Source organism: Panthera leo, chromosome A1 (genome assembly GCF_018350215.1).
Source record: "Panthera leo isolate Ple1 chromosome A1, P.leo_Ple1_pat1.1, whole genome shotgun sequence".
Classification (NCBI taxonomy): Eukaryota; Metazoa; Chordata; class Mammalia; order Carnivora; family Felidae; genus Panthera; species Panthera leo.
The window spans coordinates 51791502-51806493 of NC_056679.1; positions in this window are offsets into that span (position 1 = coordinate 51791502).

Here is a 14992-nt window from a genome sequence, read left to right on the forward strand (position 1 = left end):
CTCCCTCTCCACCCCTCCCCTGCTCGCGCTCTGTCTCTCTTTCTCTCAAAAACAAATAAACATTAAAAACATTTTTTAAAAAGGGTGAATCTTAAGTGTGAAATATGGTCTAAAGAACATAAGAAAAGCAAGCGTCAGGCTAAAGGAATGAGAAATGCGGTCTAGGGTTGTGCGTGCTAATTCCAAACCTGGCTATTTTGGGCGTAGTACTTATCCTCCCTGTCTGGGTAAAAACAATGTCAGCATTTAATTGCTTCATAGCTGAGCTGAGTAAAAATAAAGAGTGTTATGCGAATGAAGAATTATATGGGTGCATTTGGGAGTGTGAATATTCGCTACTTTGGGTTTGCCCTTCTTCCCCGAGACTTCTTATACTTCCTTGTCCCTGCAGGGGAAGCCCCTTTTCTTCCATATTCACCATCACCTTCATTCACATTTACTCTACCCGGTCCACACTAGAGTGAATACCCCCAACAAAGTGAGTCAAATGGATTTTTTAGTTTCCCAGTGTATACGAAAGTTATGTTTACACTATACTGTAGTCTATTTAGTGTGCGATAGACTATATCTATTCTATATCTAAAAAAAAGTACAGGCCTTAATTGAAAAATACCTTATTGCTAAAAATGCTAGTCATCCCTGGGCTTTCAGTGAGTAGTAATCTTTTTGCTGCTGGAGATGTCGATGGTTGCTGACTGATCAGGGTGGCGGTTCCTGAAGGCTGCGGTGGCTGTAGCAAGTTTTTAAAAATAAGACAGCAATAAAGTTTGCCACATCAATGGACTCTTCAAGAACAATTTCTCAGTAGCATGTGACATCGTTTGTTAGCGTTTTATCCACAGTAGAACTTCTTTCAAAATTGGAGTCAGTCCTCTCACACGCTGCTTTACCAACTAAGTTTATGGAATATTCTAAATGCCCTGTTGTCATTTCAACAATGTTCACAGCATCTTCACCAGGAGTGGATTCCACTTCAGGAAACCTCTTATTTTGCTCGTCCATAAGAAGCAACTCTTCACCTGAAAAAATTTTATCCTGAGAATGCAGCAATTCAAATGTTGTGATAATGAAAAAGTTTGAATTGTCAAAATGTGATAGGGAGACAGGAAGCGAGCAAACGCCATTGGAGAAATGGTGCCAATGGATTTCTTGACGCGGGATTGGCACAAACCTTCAATTTGTAAAAAACGTAGCATCTGCAAAGTGCAATAAAGTGCGGTGCAGTAAGTCAAGGTATGCTGGTAATCTAAGCCTCACTGAGATCTATCCCTTCTCTTTCAAGACTGTTAAACACAACTGAGCACTTGATCGAATTGAGACTTCCATGGGTCACTTCTGAGTTCATGTTAATCGATATGCTTTCCGGGACAGGATAGAATGACAGGTTCTTTCTGTACCATCACAATACCTGCCACCATTGAGAGCAAGAAATAATTTTATGGATCTGATAATTACATTTTAAGCTATTTAATTATATTTTACTACTCTAGTCATAGGTTTGAGGAAGAAAACCAAATAATTTAAAGGTAAACATACATATTCCACATCTGGGATTTAAAATACGATATTGGTTACCCACCACCTATACGGGGCACCTCATTTCATAGGATCTCATTTATTTCCTCAGGAAAATCTTTGAAATAGATATTGTTTTTTATGATAATATGGGAAGTGAAATAGTCTCAGGAATTCATTCAATCCACATAGCTGGTTAGTTGTGGAACTAGGATTTGAACAAGATAATCTGGTTACACACACTATGCTTTTGATTAATTTAATTACATAGAGTCTAAAGATTTTTTTTTTATTTTTTAAATATTTATTTATTTTGAGAGAAAGAGAAAGAGAGAGAGAGAGCATGAGCAGGGAAGGGATGGAAAAGAAAGAATCCCAAGCAGACTCAGCGCTGCCAGCACAGAGCCTGATATGGGGCTCGAACTCATGAACTGTGAAATCAGGAACAGAGCTGAAATCGAATCCGACACTTAACCGACTGAGTCACCCAGGGTCCCCCAAAATTTTTTTCTTATTTTGAGAAAGCAGTGTTTTCGACGTCAGTAATATCCAACTGAAGCTTAACCTGAAGTTGAGTGAAAATGTAAAGATAGCCATGTAAAAGATTTATTATTTGATCCTCATGAAGCACCTTAAGTCACAAGAAATGGAGTCTCAGTTTCCCCTTTTGTAACATGGAGGGAAAGGATTAGATGATGTCTAAAGTTACTTCTTCAAAAATGTCAGTCTGATGGGCAAACTGACTCTGGAAAGGGACCCGAAGTGCAGCAAGGTGAAATCTTGTGCTAGACTTTTTTTCCCCCCTCTTTTTATTTTCTCTACTTGTGCCTTGGGCAATACTATCACAGATACAGGGTTTTTTCACCTTATGACTTAAAATCCCATACTGATAAACTTTACTTATAACTTTACCAGTAAAGCACTGTGTAAATTTAATTTGTAAATATATGCAAAAAAAATTGTACCACATTTTAAGAATCCTGTCCTGAAAATTTTTGGGTGTGAACTGATTTTGAATTTAGCATTTATAAGAGATTTCTGTTGTTTTTGTCCTCGTTGTTGTGTACTTAGTAAATGTGGAATCTTTTACAAAGTTGCTTTTATAAAGGTACTTTTTCAAGTGTCCTAGGAAGTATATCAAAATCTCATATTGGCTAAGATCAGCCATCAAAGACAGAAAAAGGCGGTGAAGGACCACGTCCCACTATCCCTTTTACATTACTTTAACTAGAAGGTCATGAAGACATGGTTGAATGCACTTCAGAATTCATTCCTCAAAGAGGTTTGCCATGGGGAGCTTGCCCAAAGCAAACCTTTTCCCCTGGTAAAAGAACAAAGAAAAGCCCTTTTAGCCACAAAAAAGTGAATACTTTCATGTAATCCCCTTGATATGAATGTACCCTTGGAAATCTACCTTGCATTCCTTAAATCATGAATGCTGAGGGACAAGGTGTGTGAAAAACACAGAAAGAGTTGGTTCAGTTGCTTCTCCACACATTCCCCTAGGAACAGATCCAATGATCAAATAATGGTTGAAGTAAGGGAATAAAGATTAAAATGGCTGCACAAATCAATAGCAAACAGTCGGAACCTTTCTTTTCTCAGATTTTTCTCTTATGATTATGTGACTATAGCTCTTGGGCCTTAGGGGTAAGGATACTTTAAAAGTTCTTTTCCGATTAAGGTATACTTTATATACAGTTAACTGGATGGGACCTAAGTGCCCAGTCCAAAGAGTGTTGACAAGTTCACCCCTCTGGGACCCATACTTCATGGGCCTTTTCCAAATTCATTTATTCTTCGAAAGCAGTGAAATTTGAATCGTTGGGATTTGGACACTATTCGTGTTAAGATTTTTATCAAGACATTCTCTTGCTGAGTCAATTTGTTTTATACAGATTATCAGCTGCCGTAACTGAAACAAAATTTATAAAGTACAGGCGTACTTATAAATGAAAGAAACTAAGATTTGAAACTTTATTCATGGTTACTCGATCGTGCCTAGCTCTAGTCCATGCCCGCATAGTCATGAGAATTTGATAGACTTGTAGTAATTAGAAATAAGACATAGCTCTTTTCTGCTTATAAGAAATATGAGAAACAGGAAGGTCACACTTCCTTTGTTCTATCTGAGGAAAGAAGCATAGTTTGCTACTTCACACTGTGGTCGACTTTAATTAAAGGTTTTATGAAGGAGTTTGCTCTCCTGCTTATGGCTTAAGTAATTTTTGTATTTCTTTCTTTGATGTAGTTTTAAATACCAGCATGGGCAAAAGAAAAAATGAGGGTAACGTGGTCTATGAACTCTTTAAGCCCGTTCACAAGAGCTCTTTGGCACAACTTTTAAAATGTATTAGAAATTCCAGTCTGAGCAAGCACGCAGCCCAACCCGTGCTCTCTCGGTCTGTCGGTGCACGCTTGGCGATTAGGTAAATTACTTTCAGCCCATTCAATCATGGACCAAACACTATCATTACTTTTTATTAGAACAAGTCCAGCAGGTGTAAAGCACTCCTCTAGATGGTTGCTATTTAGGATGGGAAATGGTTTATGATAAGTTTATGGGTCATTTCTACCTCTCATTTTTACCTTTCTTTATTTTCTTTCATTTTTACCTTTGATTTTTCCTTCCTTTAATTTTTATCTTTCTTATTGCTGCTCTTTCTTTAAAAAAAATTTTTTTAACGTTTATTTATTTTTGAGATGGAGAGAGACAGAGCATGAACAGGGGAGGGGCAGAGAGAGAGGGAGACACAGAATCTGAAACAGGCTCCAGGCTCTGAGCTGTCAGCACAGAGCCTGACGCGGGGCTCGAACTCACGGAGTGTGAGATCATGACCTGAGCTGAAGTCAGACGCTTAACCGACCAAGCCACCCAGGTGCCCCTTATTGCTGCTCTTTCAATACCCTGATGGAGTGTCCCAAAGAATGTGAAATCGTCAAAGGCGGTTAGAAATAGAAGAGAAAGAGAAATTTGGAGATTTAACAATCTGCTGTTGAATCAAGGAGAGTTGCTACTTCTTCAAAGAAAGGAAAAGTTCTCAGCAGTACTGTATAGAATATGCTAGAAGGCACAGAAAAGAATTTCCACGTCAGGTCTCTTTTACTTTTTAAACAATTGTATTTTATCAGTGAGATATTTTTATTTCATTTCTGCTAATAGTTAAACTTTGGATTTGATGAAATCTTTTTAGTCAAAATCTGCTGACATCTTTGAAAAGTTTCCTAATTTGAAAAACCTAGTTGTAGGAAGATAGAACTACTTGAACCAAAATGTCAAGGGAAACAGTGGTATTCTTGAAAGCTTCTCTACTGTACAGTAGACGAATACTTTGATTTCCAGCCTCACCTAAAATAAGTAGCTCAGCTGTGGCATCTCTTTGCCAAGGTGGGGGATCATCAGGGGCTTTCAGAGCTGTGCCCAATGTTTATGGGGCTGTTTCTGGAGGCGTCTCTTAGAGACACATATACAGGAAAGTGCCTCTTCTCTTTTAGGCCTTCTAGGAAGAACACTTATTGCTACTGCTTTTAATTCTGTTGGACGTACACTCAGAGGTGGGATTGCTGGATTCTGACATGGCTTTATCAACCACGGATTATCCAAATGAAATCGTTCACGTAATCTTACAGGAGATGCACAGGAGCCACACTTCCCTCAAGGGCAGCCAGGTGGTGCGAGACTGGCATTTGAGGGACCACTGCGGAGGTTGGGGTGTACCAGTAGTAGGCAGGGAAGCGGGCAGGATACAGCAATAGGGAATCCAGAGAGCGGCTAATCCTTTGAACATTGACGTTGTTTTTGTTTTTTTTTGTGGTGGAAACACACATAACATAAAATGTACCACCTTGTGTACAGTTCAATGGTGTTAAGTATATCCATATTGCTGTGTAATCCAAACTGCTGACCTCCATATCTTTTTCATCTTGCAAAGCTCAAACTCTGTCTCCTTAGAAAAAACTCCCGTTTTGTGCTCCCTGTAGGCCCTGGTAGTTACCATTCTACTTTGTTTCTATGAATTTGACCACTCTAGATAGTTCCTACAGGTGGAACCGTTCAATATTTGTCTTTTTGTGACCGGCTGATTTCACTTAGCATAATGTCCTCGAGCTTCATCCATATGGCAGAATGTGACAGGACTTCTTCTCTTTTAAAGGCTGGATAATACTCTGTAATATTCCATTGTACGTGTGTGCACTACGTTTTGTGGATCCGTTCATCCGTCTGTGGCCATTTGGGTTGCTTCCACCTCTTGGCTATTGTGAATAGTGTTGGACTGAATGTGTGCTATAGACTGGGTGATTGTGAGCCTCTAAAAGGTGTATGTTGAAGTAGATTCCCCAGGGTGATGGTGTTTGGAGTTGGGGCCTTTGGGAGGTAGAACCCTCATGAATGAGATTAGTGTCCTTATAAAAGAGACTCTAGAGGGTTCCCATGCCCCTTCCATCATGGGAGGAAACAGCAAGAAGACGGTGGTCTATGAAGCAGGGGGCGGGCTCTTACCAGACATTGAATCTGCAAGCTTTGATCTTAGATGTTGCAGCCTCCAGAACTGTGAGAAATGAATGTCTATTGTTTATAAGTTACCCAGTCCATGGTGTTCTTGTTGTAGCAGTTCCAACGTGAGTGTGCAAATATCTTTCTGAGAACCTGCTTTCTATTCTCTTGGACATACACCCAGAAATGGGATTGTTGGATAGTAAGGTAGTTTTAATCTTTTGAGGAACTGCTCTACTGTTTTCCATAGCACTGTACCATTTTACAATGACAATATCTATATTGTCATAAAGATGACAATGACATATACAATGACATATCTATATTGAAGTAAACTACCTTTCAGGGAACAGTTCATAACATCATTGCACAGAAAAATACGAATGGTTAAAATATAAAATGACATAATAAATCTATGTCGAAATGTGTCAGGATTGAAATTGCTGTTTTCTTTGCCCCCTCTCATTTTTGACTCTTATACAATGGAGAGGATTGATGCCAAGCAAATGAGCAAATAAATAAGTTAATTTCCGATGTAAATTGCAACATCAAACCTTGATCTTCTAGAGCTTACATGAGAAAAGAAAATCTTTTGATTGTGGCAACAGGAAGGGATTTACCCTTGGGCAGTGTGGCCTGTGATTGACTTGACAACATGGTATGACATCAGGACTTCTGGGAAGATTTACCCCTTGTCCTCACTGCCCCTCAAATGCATACCTTTCCCTGTGGCTTCCTGAGGTCTGGAATTCCACATTCAGGAACTAATGTGCTCATGATCGTTTCTTGAGAGCAAGTTTTTTCCTAATAGGAAAATTGCTGGGTGGGAGGTGGGGTGGACAGGGCCAGAAAACGAATTCCATTCTGCAGTCAGACAGTGGCCGGGTGATGTGACAATGGAGTTTGAGAAGAATCCTTGAGATGCTGTGTGCCATATACCAGGCAAGCTGGGAGGATATAGCAGAGGGGAGCTGGGGATGGTCCATACTGGCTCCAAGCCCCCCACTAGGCCACAATGAAGTATCACCTGGGACTGTAGCCGTCTCAAGGTTTGACTGATGGAGGATGTACTTCCAGCTCACTCAGTGGCAGGCCCCACCTGACCCACTTCCAAGCCCACTCATGTGGCTCTTGGCAGACCACAGGTCCTCACTGGTCAGAGACATCAGTTTCTTGCCTTGTGGGCTGCTCCAGAGCATAGCTCACGGCCTGGCACCTGGCTTCCCTCGGAGCGAGCAAACGAGAGAGTGAGAGTGTCCAATATGAAATTCACTGTCTTTTGTAAGCTAATATTGGAAGTGACATCTCATCACTTATTCTGTATTCTATTTATTAATGCAAGACACTAGAGCTAGCTCACACTCCAGGGGAGGAGACTGCACAAAGGTATGGATACCAGGTTGAGGTATCCATTGAGGCATGGTTGAGGATTAGATGCTTGAACTATATCCTGCCTTGTTCTGGATTGGTGTGGGGACTGGACAGACCTGAAATTACACAAGAAGGGTGTTAGCTGACCCATTGTGGGGGAAGGGTGAGGATTGGGAAAGTCTGTGTCTAGGAACTAGGTCAAGGGCCACCAAGGGTGGGGGTGCTCGAGGCAAATTTAAGAGAAATTCCCCCTTCTTGAGAATTTGGTAAGAGACTAGTCTTGGAATTTAGTAAATTTGGCAATCAAGAACTTCATGGAAATGTTTTCATGGTATTTTTTTCAATTTCAAGTCAGTTGAAAAACTACATGATGGTTATCACGGGAGCACTGGATAGAATTTATCTTAAGTAAAAGCTATAATTTCTTAAGACTGTCACAATTTCTTTTCTTCTAGCACCTTTATCCATCCATCCATCTAAATATTCATGGTGAATAATCCCGATCTTGTGAGGAAGTCAAGTATTTATTAAAAAAAAGCAACACTGTTACTTAGGTATATCTAATCTTTTATTTGCAAGCAAATAAAAAAGCAATTGAATTAATCTTTTATAAAAATCTAGAGGGTAAGTAAGATATCACTTTAGTATATGTATGTATATATATATATATACACACGTGTGTGTGGATTTAATATTCTATATTGCTGAAACGTATCATATTTTCAAAGCTGTAATGTTAACCACCATTTTATGTCAAGAACCAAGTGACCTGATCTTTGGTGGTCTTCATTTACCAACAAGAGATATTCTGAGGAAATGTTTCATCTCTTTTGTTTACCACAGGGTGGTTTCAGTATTGTTACCAAATATTTTATATATTTTTTTTCATGACAGTTTTTTTTTTTTTTGGTATAAAATTAGCTAGAGCACATGATATTTTAAGGAGCTTTGTTTTCAAGGGGAATGTCTTTTCCTGAAAATGTTTACCAGTGGAGGCATCAAGAACGTGTTTGGCTTAAAATTAGCTCGAAAAACACACATTTAAGTTATTTACTCTAAAATATATAAATGCAAATGGATCTGCCTGAAAAACAAAAATGCCCTTTCTCCTTTGGAATTCCAGACATAACACAGCTTCTGCGAAGTCAAGAAAAAATCAAGTCTGAGAAGAGTGCTGTCTTTACCTTTACTCCAGGGAAAAGCTGAATTTGCTCTAGGGATAAAAAGCAAAGGCAAAAATGTCATTGTCTTAGTAACATTTTCACCAAATTATTTAAGTATAATTTCCTAAAGATTTCTTAAAATATTTCTAATGCTTAATTTAACAATAGCAACCATTTTCCAAACTCCAACTTTTAAATTAATTTCTATAAGTATCAAATTTACTTAGACCCTACTCCATTAGTAAAAGATGAACTAGGATCCAAAGTCATAATGGTTGATTCAACAATAAGCATTTTCAGTTGAAAAACCCAGTTATATTCCAACATGTATCAGCTTTAAATTTTAGGTGCAGACACTGATGAAGGTCAAAAGTTAGTGATTCATTTCCTGCACTTGTCACTATGCTGCTTGTTACAACAGATTTCTGGAAGTGACTGACAAGGGAAATAATCATGCAAAGGTCTTGTTTGTATGGCATGAGTAAATATAATGTGGGCCCAATACCATGAAATGTTTTGATTATTAGAAATTCTCATAGAAGTCACTCATAGCATATGAGTGAGAGAACCAAAATATATAGGACTCTATCTTCCCAGACAGTCACAAATATGATGCAAGGGGAAGAGAATAAGATAAACATATAAAGATTGGTCATGGTAGGATGCACCTTTCCATCCACACATACATGTGAATATTCTTTTGATATGTAGCATTATATTGGCTTCAGCTTGGTCTTATAATATAGCTTCCATTTTTTTAAGTGACCTTTATTTTTTTTAAAGCATATTACAACAGACTTTCCCTTCTGTGGCTAGTATTTGCTATTAATTTTTTAAACTAAGACCTATCTATGTTGGAGCAATGAGGCATCAATTGTCTTAGTTCTGATGTGGGCTAAATATTTGTTAAGGCCCTGAAGACTGAGTTGTACATGGCAGGTCAATTCTCTAAAAGATTTCTGATAACAACTTTCCTTTTAAACCTCTGAACTAAAAACAGAAGAGGAGCATGTCTTTTTCAAAAGAGGTGGCCTGGAAAAGAGAAGAGAACGAACCTTGGTTATTTATTTAGCTGAGAGGCCTCATGTGACTCATTTTACCTCCATGTATCTCTTGGGTAAAAGGGAGAATAAGATAGTGCCTCCATTGAAAAGTTTAAATTCTACGATGGTTGTAAACATTCAGTACAGTGCCTGGAATAAAATGACTGTCTAGGAAATATCAGAGATCATTTTTATTAATATATTTTCTGGTTCCTCAAAAGTAGATATTAAGATGGGTACACTTGTTAGACTGCATGATAGAGTCTCTTTAGCAAAGGCTTGTTTCTAATAGACATGATGTATTTTGAATTGATGGATAGGTAAGTCTGTGCTATCGTTTTTGGCCATTGTGCCGGGTTACCGTCTTTTGATGAGCAACTATGCAATGATCATGAAATGAGCAAGACTGACCACCTCAGTGAATGTTCTACTGGTCTTCAAAGATGTGGTCAAGGTCTTTATGACCAACTCAACAATAACCAAGGAAGCCAAGGAAATGGAAAGCAGTGAAAGCCAGTTATGTAAGTAGCATATTTTGCATCAGTTACAGAGCTACATAGACTCAGATGCCTTGTTAATTTCAGCAACTTCTTAAAATGTACTATCATGCATGAAGTGTAATCCCAATAAGCTACTTTTGGAGAGGACTATATGGATAACTGGAACACAACAGTATCAGTTCCAATTTATACGTCAGAATATTTTTAATTTTATATTTAATATTATTAAATATCTGTAGTGTGGCACCACAAATTAGTATAAATGATTTCTTCATTCTTTGGATGTTTGTTCTCAGGAAGACAATAGTGCTGTGATGGAGAAATGGTTTCAGATAGAAACTTCCACAATGGCGGACACAGACCATCCACATTAGGGCATATCAGAGATGAAAATCACGTCAGAAATTTTGATAGTTTGTAACTCACTAACTTCTGAAAAATACATACAAAAGACTATTTTTAAAAATCCAGGATTTATTGATTCATCTGTTATGTGCCAAAACGGAGCTTTTAGCAATTCCGAGCTGTTCTCAGAAACAATGAGACTTTGCTAAATACATGCAGTGCCTAAAGTTTGGTCTTTGCAGAGTTTAACATGCACAGCTGGGTCTTGTTATTGGCACCGGTGGAATTTGTAGCAGTCTCTATTTTATAACGCTTCCACACCTACTTTTACCTTATAAGGTAAGATCCAAACTCTAAATGTGTATTATACACAGGCCTATATTTAGCAGCAAAATAATGATTTTTGCAAGCCAAAGAGAAACAGAAATTCTGCCCCCAGATGCTGTTTTTGACAAGCAGCATCTAAATAGTTGCTGCCCAATGTCATGGTAGTTGATGACTGAGATGATTCCAGCCTGTTTTTCTACAGCCACTATGTAAAGCCAGATTTCTGTTTTGTAATACAACATCTAAAATACTTACATGCATAACTGAGACTAAAATAAGATGAAATTTTAAGTACCATAAGCACATTGATGAAGTGGCTAGTTTTATTAGACTTTATGTTTAAAGTCACGACCCCAAATGCGACTCTCTTCACAGTGTTGAGGAATTTCTCAAATTTTTTATAGCAAGTCCTGTTCTTAAAAAGCCCAAAACCTTTTAATCAACCTGATTATAATTGACATTCTTGGAGAAGCTTTCTGAGCCATCCGAGTTTCTTCCTCTCTGGGAACTTTCTTGGACATACAGGGTGAGATCCCCCAAGTGTCCATTGTGTACCATATGGCCCAGCCTTGGTGGCCATCGGTGACTGATGGGGAGGAGCAAGACCTAAGCTGTCCTAACAATGCCTCTCACAGTGTCATGGTTGTTGTTGTTGTTGTTGTTGTTGTTGTTGTTGTTGTTGTTGTTTTGGTTTGTTGTTGTTGTCTCGGTTTGTTGTTGTTGTCTCGAATAGATGAGGGAGATAATTTTCTCATAGGAGACCTTGGTAGCTTCCATCAAATGATACCAGTCAGTGCACAATTAGGATAATCTAGCCAACTAGTCAAGAGCAGTGGGGAAGAACTTTTTTACCTTTGAGTTTTTCCATCTGGCTTTTTTGAAGCCTAGCAATAGCCCTCCCTTTCCTTAGATTGGGCGTAGTGAAGTCTTTTTTCAAAATCAGTTTTGTACAGAATCACAAAACTACAAAATTAGTTTCAGCGTGGCTTAATTATTATTCAACAAATATAATAATCTAAATAGTTATGACTGATGCAAAAATCATGAGTAAGAGCTGTAATAGCTCCCTATCTAAAATAAATCCTATTCTAATACTTGTCTCCTCTTACTCTAATTATACTTCTATTTGATTGTCTATCCCACTCACTAGAATACGAGCTTACACAGGTAAGAGCTTTTTCTTTCTTGTTCGTCCCCGAATTCATGATGCCTAGAATAGTGACAGGTGCATGGTAGACTTTCAGTAAATATTGGTAAGTGAATAAATTGCCTAAATTTAAAGGTAGTATCCATTAGCATATCTTTTTTTCTGGGGGTTGGGAGGAGGTATTTATCTCTGAGAAATATTAGTGGATTAAAACCGAATGTGTGTGTTTGTTGTGATGCTGGGTTGCCCTAGTCGGGAGTCGGGAGTGCCAACAGGCAGCACAGCAGGGGTGGCATATGAATGATAGCTTGATTACCAGTTTTTAAATTACATTTCGTACCTGGGAGAGAAATGGTTTGTTACACTTTTTCTTTGTAACTTGTCCTTTATCTAATAATTATTTTCTTTGATGCTTAAGTTCCTAAGAAAATTCTTATTCAATTGGGTCTAATTCATGCATTCATTTCACTCATTCACTTACTTATCATTCTGAGTGTCTGCTGAGACAATTTTGAGTGTCTCTTGGGCCCATAATTATTCATGTAGCTGTTCCTGATTAGATGCTACTTCTTTATCTGCTTCCTTTCACATCTTTCTCTCTGTATCTACGTTACAGTACATGCCCTGCCATTTGGGGCGATCATTTCTTTTTTGTTTGTTTTTAAGAAATTATCTTTCATCTTTTTTTTAAAGTTTATTTTATTTATTTTGAGAGAGTCAGAGAGAGAGAGAGAGAGAGACCGCAGGAGTGGCAGAAAGAGGAAGTGCGAGAGAATCCCAAGCAGGCTCTGCACTGTCAGTGAGGAGCCTGATGTGGGGCTCAAACTCAAGAATGAACCATGAGATCACGACCTGAGCCAAAATCAGGAGTCTGATGCTTAATGGACTGAGACATCCAGGAGCCCCTGGGGCGATCATTTCTTATCTGGGAAAACCCGGCTTGAGAAGAGATTCTACCTGATCCTAAGTGCTTTACACAATCAAAAAACCAATAAAACAAATGTAACTAGTTATAAAGATCTCCAATTATTATAGCTAATAAACCACACACAGATAGTTTTTGTTTTTGTTTATTTTTAATATCACTCTGTTTTCTGAACTTGGGCAATGGTTGACTAGCCAATCAATGGATGCAGTTCTTGTAGACCCTTCCTCCCCATCTCTTTGTTTTAATTATGTATTCAGTAGATGAGTGTTAACTATCCACATGCCCCATAGGAATAAGATGATGAGGCGGGCATGGTCCAGGCTGCTCAGGAGCTCAATCGTACTAATGTGTCCTTGGTTGTATCTTCATATCTCTGCTGACATTTTATGTTGGAACACTTCTCTCTTGGTTAGAAGCTTCCAGACTCCCACAGCCATTAGATCTTGTTTATTTCATAGGTTTGACAAGGATTTTTCTGTCTCTTATTGTTAGCTGTGGGATTTTGACACATGTTGAGTTAGATGATGCTTCTTTCCAGGACTTAATTATGTGTATTCTTTGATCACTTACTAGAAAGTCAATCTATCTCCAAGACGATCAATTTACATAGTGCTAATTATGTTCATATTTGGGAGTGTCTTTGTTATACCTTATATTTTAAAATTTCTTTTGGGATTTTTAGGGGCTCCTGGGTGGCTCAGTAGATTAAAGGTCCAACTCTTGATCTTGGCTCAGGTCACAATCACACGGTTTGTGAGATCGAGCTCCATGTCGAGCTCTGCACACTTGCTCTTGCTCTCTCTTAAAATAAATAAATAAATTTAAAAAATAAATAAATAAAATTTGGGGGGGGGGATTTTTAGATTTTGAAGCTTTTATCTGTTTCTTCTTTACCTGTGGTGGAAAATATGTCCAATCACAAATGCGGTGCCTTTGATCAAGGTCCACTGTGAAAAGTAGGTGACTATGTTTAGGGTGTTAGGAGGGAACAGAGACCTGATGTGCCACAACATTTTAGGACATAAATGATATTTGAAGATTCTGGCCTTCAACAGAGATGCCAAGAATTCTACTGTCATGGAACTCTTGTGAAAATTCCTACGAAGACTTACATTAAGTAATTTTCAGATGGGAATTTACCTCATTATTTTATTTTATTTTTAAAATTTTTAAATGTTTATTTACTTTGAGAGAGAGTGAGCCTGAGTGGGGGAGGGCCATAGAGAGAATTCCAAGCAGTCTCCACACTGTCAGAACAGACCCCAAGACAGGGCTTGATGTCACAAACCCATGAGATCATGACCTGAGCCGAAATCAAGAGTCAGACACTAAACTGATTGAGCCACCCAGGTGCCCCATCCCTTATCATTTAGGATTTATTTTGAATTCTCAGATCACACACTACATAGGTATGACCCACAATACAACTAGATTCTTTCCCAGACACAAAATACAACAGTAAATTGTCCTCGACTTACAAACATTGAAAATAAGATTATTGAAACATCTGAACAGAACAAACACAAAATGGCATGGAATATCCTCTTATAAAACAAATATTTAAAGAAATATGCATGTAGGAAATATTTGGAATCTGGTCAGTAATCCCTATCTGATTAAGAAGACTTCACCATGATCTTATCACTACTATCCATCAGCATGTTTGTTTATTAACTCACCCTGAAACATGTCTTTGTGCCAAATCTTTGACACGATTAGGATTTACCTCCCAAGTCTTCAGAGCAATTTAGCATCAAACTCCCTTCAGACTGCTTCTTGGATTGTCTGGGTTACTTAAATAGATGACATTTGTTTGCACTTCTGAGTATCTGATCTTTAGTACTTTCCCAGCATCATCTCTGTTCTTTCTTCTAAGAGCTGCTTTCTCAGTATCTAAGAGACAAAGGAAGAAAATGAGAGGAAGGAACCATATGGGTTTTCTCTACCCTGAAAATATAGGATTATTTGTTATGTCTCCTTGAAATGAAGTAATTTCCATGTTATTAAATAAGAGTTAAATATCCTGTCATCATCTAAAAATAGTTATCTCTTTAAATATAATGGTTAGGGTAGTAGCTCGGACCATTCAATAAGAGCTCGCTTTAATTAAGAGACATTAGATCACAAACTAATTTTTATTCAACTGTGTCCTGAAAGA